This window comes from Mobula hypostoma, chromosome 3 (assembly GCF_963921235.1).
Source record: "Mobula hypostoma chromosome 3, sMobHyp1.1, whole genome shotgun sequence".
Lineage (NCBI taxonomy): Eukaryota > Metazoa > Chordata > Chondrichthyes > Myliobatiformes > Myliobatidae > Mobula > Mobula hypostoma.
In genome coordinates this window covers 116,395,935-116,410,313 of record NC_086099.1, presented here as the reverse complement: position 1 = coordinate 116,410,313, position 14,379 = coordinate 116,395,935, and the positions used below count along the sequence as shown (strand labels likewise).

General features: G+C 46.5%; 2 non-coding genes across 2 annotated transcripts; one reads left to right on the top strand and one right to left on the bottom strand.

Annotated features, from left to right (window-relative positions):
- Nucleotides 1–11,760: 11,760 nt before the first annotated feature.
- On the top strand, nucleotides 11,761–11,842 carry trnal-aag (transfer RNA leucine (anticodon AAG)). Its single transcript has one exon. It is a non-coding gene; the product is annotated as a tRNA-Leu (tRNA).
- Nucleotides 11,843–12,512: 670 nt separating this feature from the next.
- trnat-agu (transfer RNA threonine (anticodon AGU)) lies at nucleotides 12,513–12,586 on the bottom strand. The gene has a single exon. It is a non-coding gene; the product is annotated as a tRNA-Thr (tRNA).
- Nucleotides 12,587–14,379: the final 1,793 nt, after the last annotated feature.

Genomic DNA, 14,379 nt, shown 5'->3' with positions numbered 1-14,379 from the left:
CAATGTGCAAACAGCATAAAAAGGTAGGCTCTGAGGTCAAGAGTTCAACTTGAAAGTTCAGGAGAACGTTTAACGGGGCAAAAGCTGCCATTGAGCCTCGTGCGTCGTGCTTTCAAACTCTTGTACCTTCTGCTCGATGCACGGGAGAAGAGAGAGGGTCAAAGAGGGAAGGGACTTTGATCATGCTGGCTGCTTTACGGAGGGAGTGAGGAGTTTCGACAGTATCCATTGAGAAGAAGCTGATATCCGTGATGAACTGAGATTCCCCCACATCTCTTTGCAATGTCTTTCGGTCTTTATTAGAGCAGATTACATACCAAGCTCTGCTTCTTCCCAATAGCATACTTTCTGCCTTGTACATTTGAATATTGGTATGTCAACGTGGCATGCCGCATTATATTTGTTGAGGACGTGGGCGCTGCGGTGTGGCTTAAGGGATATAGAGCTGACCTGCTTTACAAGGATAAACTATCGATGTTATATATACCTAAAAAATTAAAGCTGTCAAACATGTTCACCTCAGAACCATTGGCAGTTAAAGGGGTACCTGTTTCGTCTCGCTTCCTGAACCCAGATCTTTGGGTTTGAAAACATTGAAAAGAAGTTGGTTGTCCGCCCCAGGTAACTGGGCACATCAAGCCTTTCGCCTTATCGCTTTCTGAGATCCGTCCCTCTACGGTGTTGCCATCTGCGAACTTTTCCAAGTAATGCGGATAAAGTTGCGGTGTTCAGTTCAGCACTTGCCTTCTAAGAATTGGAGAAAAGGTAAAGTTGGAGAATATGGTAAAGCTGATGAATATAAATTTCGAATTCATGTTCATTCCAAGAGCTCTGCTCCTAAGTTAGTAAGCGTTTATCTTCGTTTCGGACATCAAGTCATCGCGCTCTGCAGAAAGTGTGTTTCAGGAACTCTTCTGACTGCTCAGCGCTTTGGGCTGTAAAACCTTGTTAAGTTCCATTTGCTCATGCTACAACGTCGATGTAAGGAGAAGAACTGAAATTTCCGGAAAATAAATAAAAAGCGCATTACACCATAAATAAATCTGCGCATTATTTGGAAGGAGAGGCGTAGAAACTTTCCGGCTCATGAAAAATTAATGGACGGTTCTCGCATTATCAGACTGTCTGTGACAATGTTATAGCCACACAGTAGGGTCGGAGGTAACTACAGCAAATAATTTTACAATGGTAACTGACAGAGTTCAGTTGGACTGGCGTTAGACTGAAGATCTAAAGGTCTCTGACTTAATCAGGGGTTTGGCACTGCGACTCATTCATTTACTGTTCGCCGTTTCGATACGTGGTTTCTCGATACAAGACGAAGGCTTTGAAAGTGATGCAGCTGGTAACAGTGTTGCGTTACGGTTCAATTTTGGCTCCAGGTAATGCATTTGAGATTTTGTGATATCGTGTACCGAATGCATATCCTCCGGTTACTGCAACTACCTGCCATACCCGAAATACGCAGGGAAGGTAAACTGGCCACTGTGAATTGCCTTCGTTTGCAGGGTACTGCTGTCGTGTGCTACATAACAGAAAAAAGCAACTCCATATTCGGCGCTGCCAACGTGGGACAGATGGCGCCGGTGATCTCACTGCCACCCCATTTCTCTTTCTGTATTTCTTCCCCACCTGTTACTTTCGTACCCTTATTCCAGCACTACCCTTGTTTTATCCATCTGTTGTTCAGTTTTTTCTCATCTCTCTCACTCAACGTCTCTCTTCGCAGCATTTTCTCTTTCCCTTGCCGCATTCCATGTCTATTGGCATGGAAGGCTTCACCATAGTTATCATATATCACTGCGAGCGTCTGTTGCTATGGCATTTCATTGAATTTGGATATTAATCGAACTGCGGAACTAAATCGATAGCCATTATGAAGGATTATAATTTTAGAGCGTGAGTGATCACAGTATTAGAGACCCGTGCCGCCGGTGTCCAAAGATTATTTTGTACCGTTGTCAGTGTGGATTTACGGAATGGAATAGTTCCGTTCCATCTTCTTTAAACTTGATACAAGTATGTTTAAATTATGTTGGTGCCAGTCCGGAAATGCAAATGTGTCTCCCGCTGCCACATACGGACACTGCCTTTGACAAGATCTAACCTAATGGTACATGGGAAATGTGTTAGAATGGAATGGAAATAAATGTCTTTATTAAGCACCAATATACAGCTGGCTATTTCAGTGCATTATTATTTTCACTTAAATATCATATATTATTTATCTATCTATAATGATCCTATTGATAGTCAGAAGCTTTTCCCATGGCTGAAATGGCTAGAACGGGAGGGCACAGTTTTAAGGTGCTTGGAAGTATTTACAGAGGAGATCTCAGGGGGTATTTTTTTATGCAGGGAGTGGTGAATGCATGGAAAGGGCTGCCGGTGACAGTGGTGGAGGCGGATACGATAGGGTCTCTTAAGAGACCCCTGGACAGGTACATGGAGCTCAGAAAAATAGAGGGCTATGGGTAACCATAGGGAATTTCTAAGGTAAGGACATGTTCGGCACAGCTTTGTGGGCCGAAGACCTGTTTTGTGCTGTAGGTTTTCTATGTTTCTATGTTCTAAAACAATCTGGTGTCACAATAGGGGACGTTGATAGCGGACCCAAATACAAGACACAGACACTGAGGTACAAAGAAAATGACTTGACTAGAGTCGGGACGTGACAGGATACAGAAAAGGAGCAGGAACAAGAACGTTGACTAGGGCTTGGACCCCGAGCCAGATACTGGACAATCACCCAGAACCTGGGTCTTGCCTCGGGCTCACCCCAGAACCAGGCATGGACATGACATGACTGCAGGACTGGAGGCTGGGGTCCTGAGGCTTGAGGCTTGGAGACAGGATTGGGGTCTTGGTCTTAAGGCTTGAGGCTGGGGTCTAGGTCTTGAGGCTTAGGCTTGGAGACAGGCTTGGGGTCTTGGTCTTGAGGCCTGCAGGCTGGGGTCTTGTTCTTGAGGCATGCAGGCTGGGCCTTGTTGTTGAGGCCTGCAGGCTGGGGTTTTGGTCTTGAGGCCTGCAGGCTGGGTTCTTGGTCTTGAGGGCTGCAGGCTGGGGTCTTGAGGACTGCCGGCTGGGGTCTTCGGTCTTGGGTCCAGGGTACTTCGAGGCTTGGGTATGGACTCCGAGCCAGAGACTGGGCAAGGATCCAGAACCTGGAAGTTGACTTGGGCTCCGACTCCAGAACTAGGCGAGGACAAGACGAGGCTACTGGACTGGACATGGCTTGGGTGTGGACCTCCTGGGTAGGGCAAGACGCAAGGACAGGGAAACGCACATGGACAGGACTCGGATAGGACTGGACGAGGGCCTTCAGGAGCACGGAACCTTGGACTAGAAGAGACATGAGCACGGAACACAGAGCCGGGACCCCTCCTTGGGGACAGGACGTAGGGCCGGAACTCATACACAGAACACTGAACATGAAGAGACGGATCTCAACACAAGGTGGCGGCAAACGGCCGGACCCACCTAGCGAAGGCGTAGACACAGAGACGGATCCTACCACAAGGTAGTGGCAAACGACCAGATCCACACAGCGAAGGCGTGGACACAGAGACAGATCCTAACCCTAGGTAGCGGCAACGGACGGACCTGCCTCGAGAAGGCGTGGACACAGAGCGACAATTCCACACAACGAAAGGGAGTTCCTTATCTTGACCAAACAAGGCATCGATATTGCTCTGACGGTAAGACTTCAGAGATACAGGCGGGGTATACAGGCGGGATATCCAGGCAGAGAGTCAGGCGAGGGGCGAAAAGACAGGGAGATGAACAGAAAAGTCCAGCAGGGAATCCATGGTCTGCAGAGGTATTTATGTCTCAGCCCCAAAACGAGAAACATGTGCCCACAACAGAAACTGGAGAAAACCATAAACCCCGGAACGGGGAACCATGGACCGGACCGTGAATCGGAACACGGACTTCACGGACTGGACTATGACATCTGGAGTTGCAGCAAATCGAAATCTCCCGGGAGTTTGCAGAATACACAACACTAATTTGGAGTGCAAAAACGACAATACATAGTTTAAAGTGGTGTTTAGGGGACGATGGGCGGAACCAAATGTAAGACACAGGCACTGAAGTACAGTACTAGAAACAGGACTAGGTTTGTCAAGAAAACAAGGGAAGAAACGAAGCCGGACATTGACACAGGCCCTAGATGAGACTAAGAGTCAGGGTCTGGGCTTGGACTTGGTCTAGAAGCACGGAACCTGGTCGTGAAACTAGGAACAAAGAGCCTGGAGAAGGAACACGGAACTCCGGAACCAGAGTCTGGGGACCCGCAACATGGGTGTTGGTTGGGACTCGGAACCTGGGTCTTGACTCGGAACCGGACCCGCGTCTAGGCTAGGATCTTGGCAAGGAGAGGACGTGGAACTCCTTCACAGGACGAGGCACGTGGACAGGAAGAGAACACAAAGCCGTGGCTTGGACAGGACGAGGTACTACTGGACAGGACGAGGGAACTCCAGCACAGGACGAGGGAACTCCAGCACCGGGCTTGGCGACGTTCTACTGGGCTGAACGAGGTACTCCTGGGCTGGGCGAGGAATCTCCAGCACAGGACGTGGCTCTTAAACTAGATTTGGCTCGGCTGTTAGACTCGGCTTGGTTAGGCTCTTGGATACGGAGCTGGGACTCCTCCTTGGAGCGCGGGGCCGGGACGCTTCCTACGACGCAGGGCCGGGACTCTTTCTTGGACGCAGGGCCGGGATGCTTTCTGGGACGCAAGGCCAGGATGACTGCTGAGGTAAACTGCCGAGGATTCGGATGGGGACGATCCGGCACAGGACGAATCTCCAGCACCGGGCTGGGCGAGGTACTCCTGGGCTGGGCGAGGACACGAAGCTCAGACTTGGACAGGACTGGAACACGGCGCCTGGATTTGGTCTTTGAACACAGGAACACAGAGCCTAGGACTTGAGAACAGGAATACAGAACACCTCTCTTTGGGGACAGGACATAGGGTGCAGCGAGGACCACTCCTTGGTGAGACTCGTACACAGAATGCGGACACTAAACACAGGGACACCAAGAGACAGTTTCAAACTCAACGATTTCTTATTTTGGCGTGGCAAGGCTCCACTCTCACGCCGGCGGTTGAACTGGACGGGGATACTGACGAGGTTGCAAGCGAAGATCTCAGAAGGAAGGGGAAGGGAAGGGAAGTCAACAATCTCAGATTTGCAGGGGTATTTATGTGCCAGACCAAAATGAGAATCAGGTGTCTCAATTAAGGCACCCAACAGAACAATGGAGAAAACAGGAAAACCCGGAACAAGGATCAATAGACCGGACCGTGACATTGAATGAATGAACCCAAACTTTGTAGAGTGAGTTTAATAAATAGCCTAATGACGTCATGCACTGCGGAAAGAGAACGCAAAAGGCAGATTTTACACAAATATAGATATATATCACCTTATTGAATTATAGGAGCTTACAAGCTTTGCCTGAAATGAAAACCGTTCGTAGGAAGATGCAGCTAGTGGTATTAAAGGCAAATTTCATATTGTTTGTTTAGCAAATATTTAGAGTTTAGGAATATGGAGTATTAAATCCCATGGTGTGCCGTGGTGCGCCTATGGTAGCTGTATTACTGTCCGCAATGCTGGTCCTCTCACTAATAAAATCGTTACAAGCAGCAGAGTCATCCACAAGAACTTCACTAGCTATTTCCTGATATTACAACGTTCACCTATCACTAATAAATCCTGAAATTGGTCGATTTTTTGGGGAGGGGGGATTTTAGATAAGTAAGAGGTAAACTTATCAAAACATGTACAATCCAATGGGATATTACCGGTTAGATGCTTCCGGTTTGATTGCTTCAATCGCCGCAACTTGGTGAATAAAATCAAATCTCAATATTTAGAACTAATGGAAACAGGAGGATTTTCTCGCATTTTCCTTTAATCTCTGTAATTGTCGGTGCTGAGGGTTCTGGAGGATGGATCATTAGAAAAATGTAACTATGAATTCTACCATTGTTGGGAGTTTCCTGGGGTCTTCTCTCAGAAGCATCAGTAGAATAAATGCTACTATTTAATGACTGTACATTCTGATATTCGGGAAAATTTTCGCGAAGAAGGTGTGGTTTCTCCACCTGCACCACTCCCAGCGAGCTAGCCAAGACAGTGGCGGAGTTGTTGAACTACGTGTTGGAGGCGATATTGAGGTAAATACATTCTCCGGCGTTCCATGCAGCGTTCTCAGTATCACCCCGTGGGCAGCACAACCTTTGTCCTGGTTCGTGCAGCTACCGACTGCTCAATCTGGCTCACTTTTCACTTTAACCTTTGGCCAGTTTGTCGCAATTTCTTGCAAGAGACGGCTTACCAACGTCGCCTTTATTTTAATTATAGCTGCGCAAATCAACCTCTTCTAAAATAGGAAATGAAATAGGCACGTGTTAGTCTCGTGACTATGGACTTTCGCCTCGGATGGTTTCCGTGACACAGGACTGGGCAAGGTTGTATGGAAGAACGGCAGTTGCCCATGCTGCAAGTCTCCCCTCTCCACGCCATCGATGTTGTCCAAAGGGAGGGCACTAGGGCTGATATAGCTTGGCACCGGTGTCGTCGCAGAGCGATGTGTGCCTTGCTCAAGGACACAACACACTACCTCAGCGGAGGCTCGAACTAGACCGACGCCTTACCACTTGGCCACGCAGCAACACTGGGAATTGGAAAATGCATCAAGTATCAAGCAAGTATTTGATAGAATGTGCAAAACCTATACGATTAACATAGTAAACCAACCCACGTAATCTGGTAATGAATAAAAAAAACTAGATAGTGTGGCCGGGCGATCGAAGGCGCTGGATTAAGGCCCCAGTCTCTAAAGAGACAGGGTTCGAATCCCACCACTGCCATCATGTGTATACATATTTTTTTGTTGAAGTACTAAAGTGAATTCCGAAATGTTTAGCAGTATAAAATGTAAGAACCATAAATCAACATGGCGACGATCTAGTCTTGGTGTCTGGATCAATGTTATAATTGCGGAGCTGCAGAGCACTCCAGATTGAGCGGGGAGTGCAATGGACACGTGGCCTCTATTTATCGAACATTGTAGGTGTTAGGGTATTTAACATCTGTATGTATTCTCGCTCCTTTCTGTAACGGCATCTCTCCGATTTCTTGAATATGCAGCGAACTGGTCGGAATTCAATTGGAAAGACCTTTGAAACGCGATGTGAAATCGTTTCTCATTAAAAAAACAACAGGAATTCTGCAGATGCTGGAAATTCAAGCAACACACATCAAAGTTGCTGGTGAACGCAGCAGGCCAAGCAGCATCTATAGGAAGAGGCGCAGTCGACGTTTCAGGCCGAGACCCTTCGTCAGGACTAACTGAAGGAAGAGTGAGTAAGGGATTTGAAAGCTGGAGGGGGAGGGGGAGATGCAAAATGATAGGAGAAGACAGGAGGGGGAGGGATAGAGCCGAGAGCTGGACAGGAGATAGGTAAAAGGAGATACGAGAGGATCATGGGACAGGAGGTCCGGGAAGAAAGACGGGGGGGGGGGTGACCCAGAGGATGGGCAATAGGTATATTCAGAGGGTCATAGGGAGAAAAAGGAGAGTGAGAGAAAGAATGTGTGCATAAAAATGAGTAACAGATGGGGTACGAGGGGGAGGTGGGGCCTAGCGGAAGTTAGAGAAGTCAATGTTCATGCCATCAGGTTGGAGGCTACCCAGACGGAATATAAGGTGTTGTTCCTCCAACCTGAGTGTGGCTTCATCTTTACAGTAGAGGAGGCCGTGGATAGACATGTCAGAATGGGAATGGGATGTGGAATTAAAATGTGTGGCCACTGGGAGATCCTGCTTTCTCTGGCGGACAGAGCGTAGATGTTCAGCAAAGCGGTCTCCCACTCTGCGTCGGGTCTCACCAATATATAAAAGGCCACATCGGGAGCACCGGACGCAGTATATCACCCCAGTCGACTCACAGGTGAAGTGATGCCTCACCTGGAAGGACTGTTTGGGGCCCTGAATGGTGGTAAGGGAGGAAGTGTAAGGGCATGTGTAGCACTTGTTCCGCTTACACGGATAAGTGCCAGGAGGGAGATCAGTGGGGAGGGATGGGGGGGACGAATGGACAAGGGAGTTGCGTAGGGAGCGATCCCTGCGGAATGCGGGGGGGGGGGGAGGGAAAGATGTGCTTAGTGGTGGGATACCGTTGGAGGTGGCGGAAGTTACGGAGAATAATATGTTGGACCCGGAGGCTGGTGGGGTGGTAGGTGAGGACCAGGGGAACCCTATTCCTAGTGGCCTTTTATATATTGGTGAGACCCGACGCAGACTGGGAGACCGCTTTGCTGAACAACTACGCTCTGTCCGCCAGAGAAAGCAGGATCTCCCAGTGGCCACACATTTTAATTCCACATCCCATTCCCATTCTGACATGTCTATCCACGGCCTCCTCTACTGTAAAGATGAAGCCACACTCAGGTTGGAGGAACAACACCTTATATTCCGTCTGGGTAGCCTCCAACCTGATGGCATGAACATTGACTTCTCTAACTTCCGCTAGGCCCCACTTCCCCCTCGTACCCCATCTGTTACTCATTTTTATGCACACATTCTTTCTCTCACTCTCCTTTTTCTCCCTCTGTCCCTCTGAATATATCTCTTGCCCATCCTCTGGGTCACCCCCCCCCCCGTCTTTCTTTCCGGACCTCCTGTCCCATGATCCTCTCGTATCTCCTTTCGCCTATCACCTGTCCAGCTCTCGGCTCTATCCCTCCCCCTCCTGTCTTCTCCTATCATTTTGCATCTCCCCCTGCCCCTCCAGCTTTCAAATCCCTTACTCACTCTTCCTTCAGTTAGTCCTGACGAAGGGTCTCGGCCTGAAACGTCAACTGTACCTCTTCCTACAGATGCTGCTTGGCCTGCTGCGTTTACCAGCAACTTTGATGTGTGTTGCTCGTTTCTCATTAAGACCAGGGCAACGTCATAAAATAGGTCAGGGTCGCATTTTGCAAACAGTTGTCAAAATAAACCATTAGACTGCAAAAATACTATAAAAAGCTAAACAAACTCTTCAGAAATGTCCCCTGTTTGATCGGTCGCCCTGTTTCTTGCCTGGCAGTTAACATCAAGCCTCCAATGTTTTCGAGAACTATGTTCAATATGTACACTATTATTCTTTCATTCCTTTTTGTGACGATGTTTTTTGTTATTACAGCAGCAGTGTAACTTGTAATTTGCAGTTTATTCTGAAACCTGGGAATTCGCCTCACAATCTAAAGGCTCCGCTGGGAGTTGAAGCCAGGATCTCCTGTTTACTAGACAGACGCTTTGACTGGTTAAGCCGCGGAGCCCTTGCGCTGGCCAGTATCTGTCATAATGTGACTGCGAGGTTGAGATAAAACAAATTAGACCGCATTTAGAGACTTAACCCGATATAATTTGCATGCATAATATAGTCTCCTAATCTCTCCACAGCTCACTCGTTTTCAAGACATTGCTCCAAGTCCGCCACTCGGCTGAAAGTTAGTGGAGGATCCACGAGCCGTGATTCCTCATAAGAAGTGTGGAAGTGTTCAGGGACACTCAGTGTTGTGTGTCCCAACATGCATGCTCCATGACGCTGGATTTTCTTCTCATTTTTTGAAATAAGACGCAAATGTTACCTTTTCAGATTAAACACGTTTTGATCAACATGTTAGATTGATTCCATGCAATTCTGTGGTCGTCGTGACACTCTAACTGGATAGGTAAAATCAGTATCCTTGGTGTAAAAATGGTTTCCGAAGTTGAAGCTATGGAAGTTCCATTCAAGAATCAGACTTGAATGCAGCTAAATATCAGACGGCATAGACATAGGAGATAGTCCAGCTAACCAGAATGGACAGACTTGGGAAAAAAGCCAACCATCTCTGCCATATCTATCTGTTCGGTATTTTTCAACAGAAGAGATAAATCCAAATGACTGGGTAATAGAACTTCTTTTGGAAAACTTACTTCTTACCGTTCATTAAACCGCTGGCGTTTAGAACACCAATCAAATTACTTCATCTCTGTCTGTCCTTCTCCGTCTCCTCTATTGTGTCCCAGGTGAGGTTCAGGGACCGTATTCTGCCTCTGCTCAAAGGCGCCAAATCGTCTTTGGTCTTCCATATCTCCTCCGCGCTTCAGGGATCCATTAAATCGGAATTATTTCGTTCCCTTTCTTTGCACAGACAGAATCGAGACAAATACATGCTGACGGTTTGGGATGGCTGGACAGTGTCAGCCACTATAAACATTGTTTTGAAGTTCGTTCAACAGAATGAAGGGATAAAAGTGTCTACATTTGCTGATGTCGGTCTGCTACATGTTAAAGTGTGGATGGAAGATGGGGCTTGGTCACTTCAGGAGCAAATAGTAAAATTAACTTAAGTGAAATGCGCTGCCCGGCAGCTGGTTGTAACTCGCACCATGTTGGGAAACGTGTAGCGTTATTCAAGAGGCCAGAGATTGAACGGCACGACATCGAGGGTCAGAGGTATACGATTACTTTTTCCGGTGATATTAGTGAGCGTCGGAGAAAAAAAAATCAGAATTTATGAATGGTGCGTACATGCATGGCAAAAGCCGAGTAACGTCTGGTAACAGTACAGTGACTTGAAACGTATGACGAATTAGATTCCGGAATCCATAGACATTGTATCGGTTGGGACGTCCTGATTAATGATAATTAGTTCTAGAATTGTAGAATCTCTCTATCAATTACCACCTATAATGTTGTCGTACTTTTATATTACTGAGAAGCTCGAGTAAGTTCACGAATTCCTCCTCTCACTCCTGTGCAGGGTGATTTCTGTTTGGATTATGTTTGAATATGGCACAAGTAAAAATAGACGCCACAGAGAACAGCTGGTATTTTAGACAGAATCTATGTGAGAATCGTTCCAAAATATTGCTTGAAAAACATCATGTGTGATTCCAGTACCCAAGAAAGGCCAAACGAGGTCCATCGTCTCCTTCAAGCCTTGAATAACTATGGATCGTCATGCGCCGTCGTGCGCAGAATTGACCGGACAAAATACGAATGGGGTCAGCGTGCTCTTCAGTTACTATTTCTTCAGCGTACTCGTCAGTTACTATCTCTTCTTTCAGTTATTCCTGACGAAGGGTCTCGCCCGAAACGCCGACTGTACCTCTTCCTATGGTGTCTGCCTGGCCTGCTACGTTCATCAGCATTTTTTGTGTGTGTTTCATAAAATCTGTATCAGCTAGCAACAGTTGTTTCCGATTGTATTTCGGAACGCCTTTAAATTTCTCAGAGAGGGTTAAGTGTAGTTATTCTAAGACCATTGCCAACGTGAGCGTTCTAATTTGCAGTGTTCGACTGCGGACGCTGCTCCATCTGAATTAACAGCCTGTACATGTGCTGTAGGGCTGCAAAGGTGACTGAAAATGACAACATAGGTAGATAACCGTGATGTTACTCTTCGCATCCAGTGAACATTAAAGCCGAATGCACACATGTTGTACATGCTGACAATATTCTTGATAATTAGCGTCCCTGCACTGACATCTGGAATATTGTGGTTTATCACCCGGCAGTTTAAAAAGGCAACACTCTCCCACTCTTCTCTCCGGTCTGTTCTAACGAAATATTGGAAGAGTTGGAAAATGGAAAATGCTTCAAGTATCAAGCAAGTATGTGGGGGATTGTTCAAAGCATACCTTCTGACCATCTCCTTCACGATTAACATAGTAAACCAGTCCACGTAATGAACATGAATATGTGGTAGTGTGGCCGAGCGGTCTAAGGCGCTGGATTAAGGCTCCAGTCTCCAAGGAGGCGTGGGTTCGAATCCCACCACTGCCATCATGTATATACTTATTTTGGTTGCAGTATAAATGTGAATTCCGAAATGTTTTGCCGTATAAAATGTAAGAACCATAAGTCATCATGGCGACGATCCAGTATTGCTGCCTTGGTCATTGATCACACTGCAGAGCAGCAGAAAACTCCAAATTGAGCGGGAGATGCAATGGACATGTGGGGTTCGTCACCCCTTTTAATCGAATGTTACAGGTGTAAGAGTATTTAACAGCTGTACGTAATCTCTCTCCTTTCTGTAGCAAGGTCTCTCCGGTTTCTTGAAATATGTAGCGAAGAGGAGGGAATTCCATTGGAAATACATTTGAAACGTGATTTGAAATAGTTTCTCATTAAGACCAGGGCAAATTCATAAAGTTGGTCACGGCCACGGTTTGCAAACGAATATCACCATAAACCAACACGACACTCCGAAAATGTTATAAGAAGTTAAACAAGTTTCTCAGAATTGTGCCCTATTTGATCCCGCGTCCTGTATCTTGCCTGGGACCTGCAAAAACCTGCAAAGACCATCAGACCTGCAAAGTTTTCGAGAACAATGCACACGGTATTTTTGCTCCATTCCATTTTGACTTTGCTCTTTGTGATTACAGGAGCAGTGTAATTTGTAAAGTGCAGTTTATTCCGAAACATCTCAAATCGCCTCATAAAGTAAACGCTCCGCTGGGAGTTGAACCCAGGATCTCCTGTTTACTAGACAGACGCTTTGACCAGTTAAGCCACGGAGCCCTTGCTGTGGCCAGTATCTGTCATAAGGAGACTGCGAGGATGAGATAAAACAAGTTAGACCGTATTTTGAGACTAACAACGATATAGTTTGCATGCATAACATAAGCTCCTACTCTCTCCACACCACACTCGTTTTCAAGAAATTGCTACAAGCCCGACACTCAGCCGGAAGTTAGTGGAGGTTCCACGAGCCGTGATTCCTCATAAGAAGTGTGGAAGTGTGAACGGACTCTCAATGTTGTGTTTCCCATCATGAATGCTCCATGACGCTGGATTTCCCTGGCTTTTTTCTGAAGTAAATATGCAAGTGTTACCTTTTCAGATTAAACACATTTTGATCAACGTTTTAGGTGTTTTTTTCATGCATTGCTGTGGTCGTCGTGGCTCTCTAAGCTAGAAAGATAAAACCAATACCTTTCGTTTAAAAATGAATCCCAAAGCTGAAGCTGGAGAAGGTCCATTCAAGATTCAGTCTTGAAGGCACCTAAACATTAGACGGCAGAGACATAAGAAATAGTCCAGCTAAACAGAATGGAAAGTCATAGAAAAAAAACCCAACTATTTCTGCCATATCTATCTGTTCGGTATTTTTCAACAGAAGAGAAAAAGCGGAATGATTGGGTAGAAGAACTTCTTCTGGAACATCTATTTCTTACCGGACATTAAGCCTCTGGCATTTAGGATAGAAATAAAGGTACCTCATCTCTGTCTGTCCTTGACCGTCTCCTCCATTGTGCCCCAGATGTGGTTCAGAGACCATATTCTGCCTCTGCTGTATGGCGCCAAGTTGTCTTTGATCTCCCATGTCTCCTCGCCATTCAGGGATCCAACGAATTGCTGTCATGATGATGGAGTTGACCTCTGTTCTCATCAGGTGCTCAATCCGTCTGCAAGGTTTCCTCATGATGATTGTGGTCATCCGCTTTTGCTGACACTGAAAGAGCCGGGCGTGGTTGCAGATCTTTCCTAACCAGAAGATACGAAAGAACTCCCGAGTCTCGTGATGTGGAATGACAACAGCTTGGCAAGGCGGCTCTCTGTCTTGCGCCCGCATTCTGACCCTTACAAGAACGTAATCAGAACACAGCTCCGGTACAACTTGACCTTGGTGTGGACACTGTACTTAGTTGATCTCCATATGTTGCTCATTAATCGGAAGACGTGTCTAACCTTGCTGAGTGTGCACTGGATGCCTTCCTTGGTCCCACAATCCTGCCAAATGATTCTGCTGAGTTAGGTCAATCTGCCGGTGCTGAGTAAGTCGCTGCCTTATGCCTCGAATTGAGGGTGTTGGCCTCAGTCTTTCTGTGACTTACTCTGAGCCAGCTTGCCCTCCAAAGGCACACGTGCGCTGTCTTCACTTGCATCTGCTGCTGTGCATGTATTATCAATGCCAGATCATCCGCAAAGTCAATGTCTTCTAAAATAAAAAAAAATGAGTCCACATAATGCCTCGCTGCTTAACGTTCGTTGTTTACCTATTCAGCCAGTCAATCGTCAGCTTAAGAAATATCACCAACATCACACAGCCATGTCTCATTACAGCCTTGAATTCAAGGCTCAAATTGCGAAACTCTGGATAAAGAATTTTGTGGTTCATTAACACCCCAGATAATGTGCCAGGAAATATGTTTTTAAGGTGGTTCAATGAATCGGAATTATTGCGTTAGCTTTCCTTATACAGAGAGATTCGAGATAAGTACATGCTGACGGTTTGGGAAGGTTGGACATTGTCAGCTACTCTCAGAATTGCTTTGCAGTTCATTCAACAGAATGAATGGATAAAAATGTCT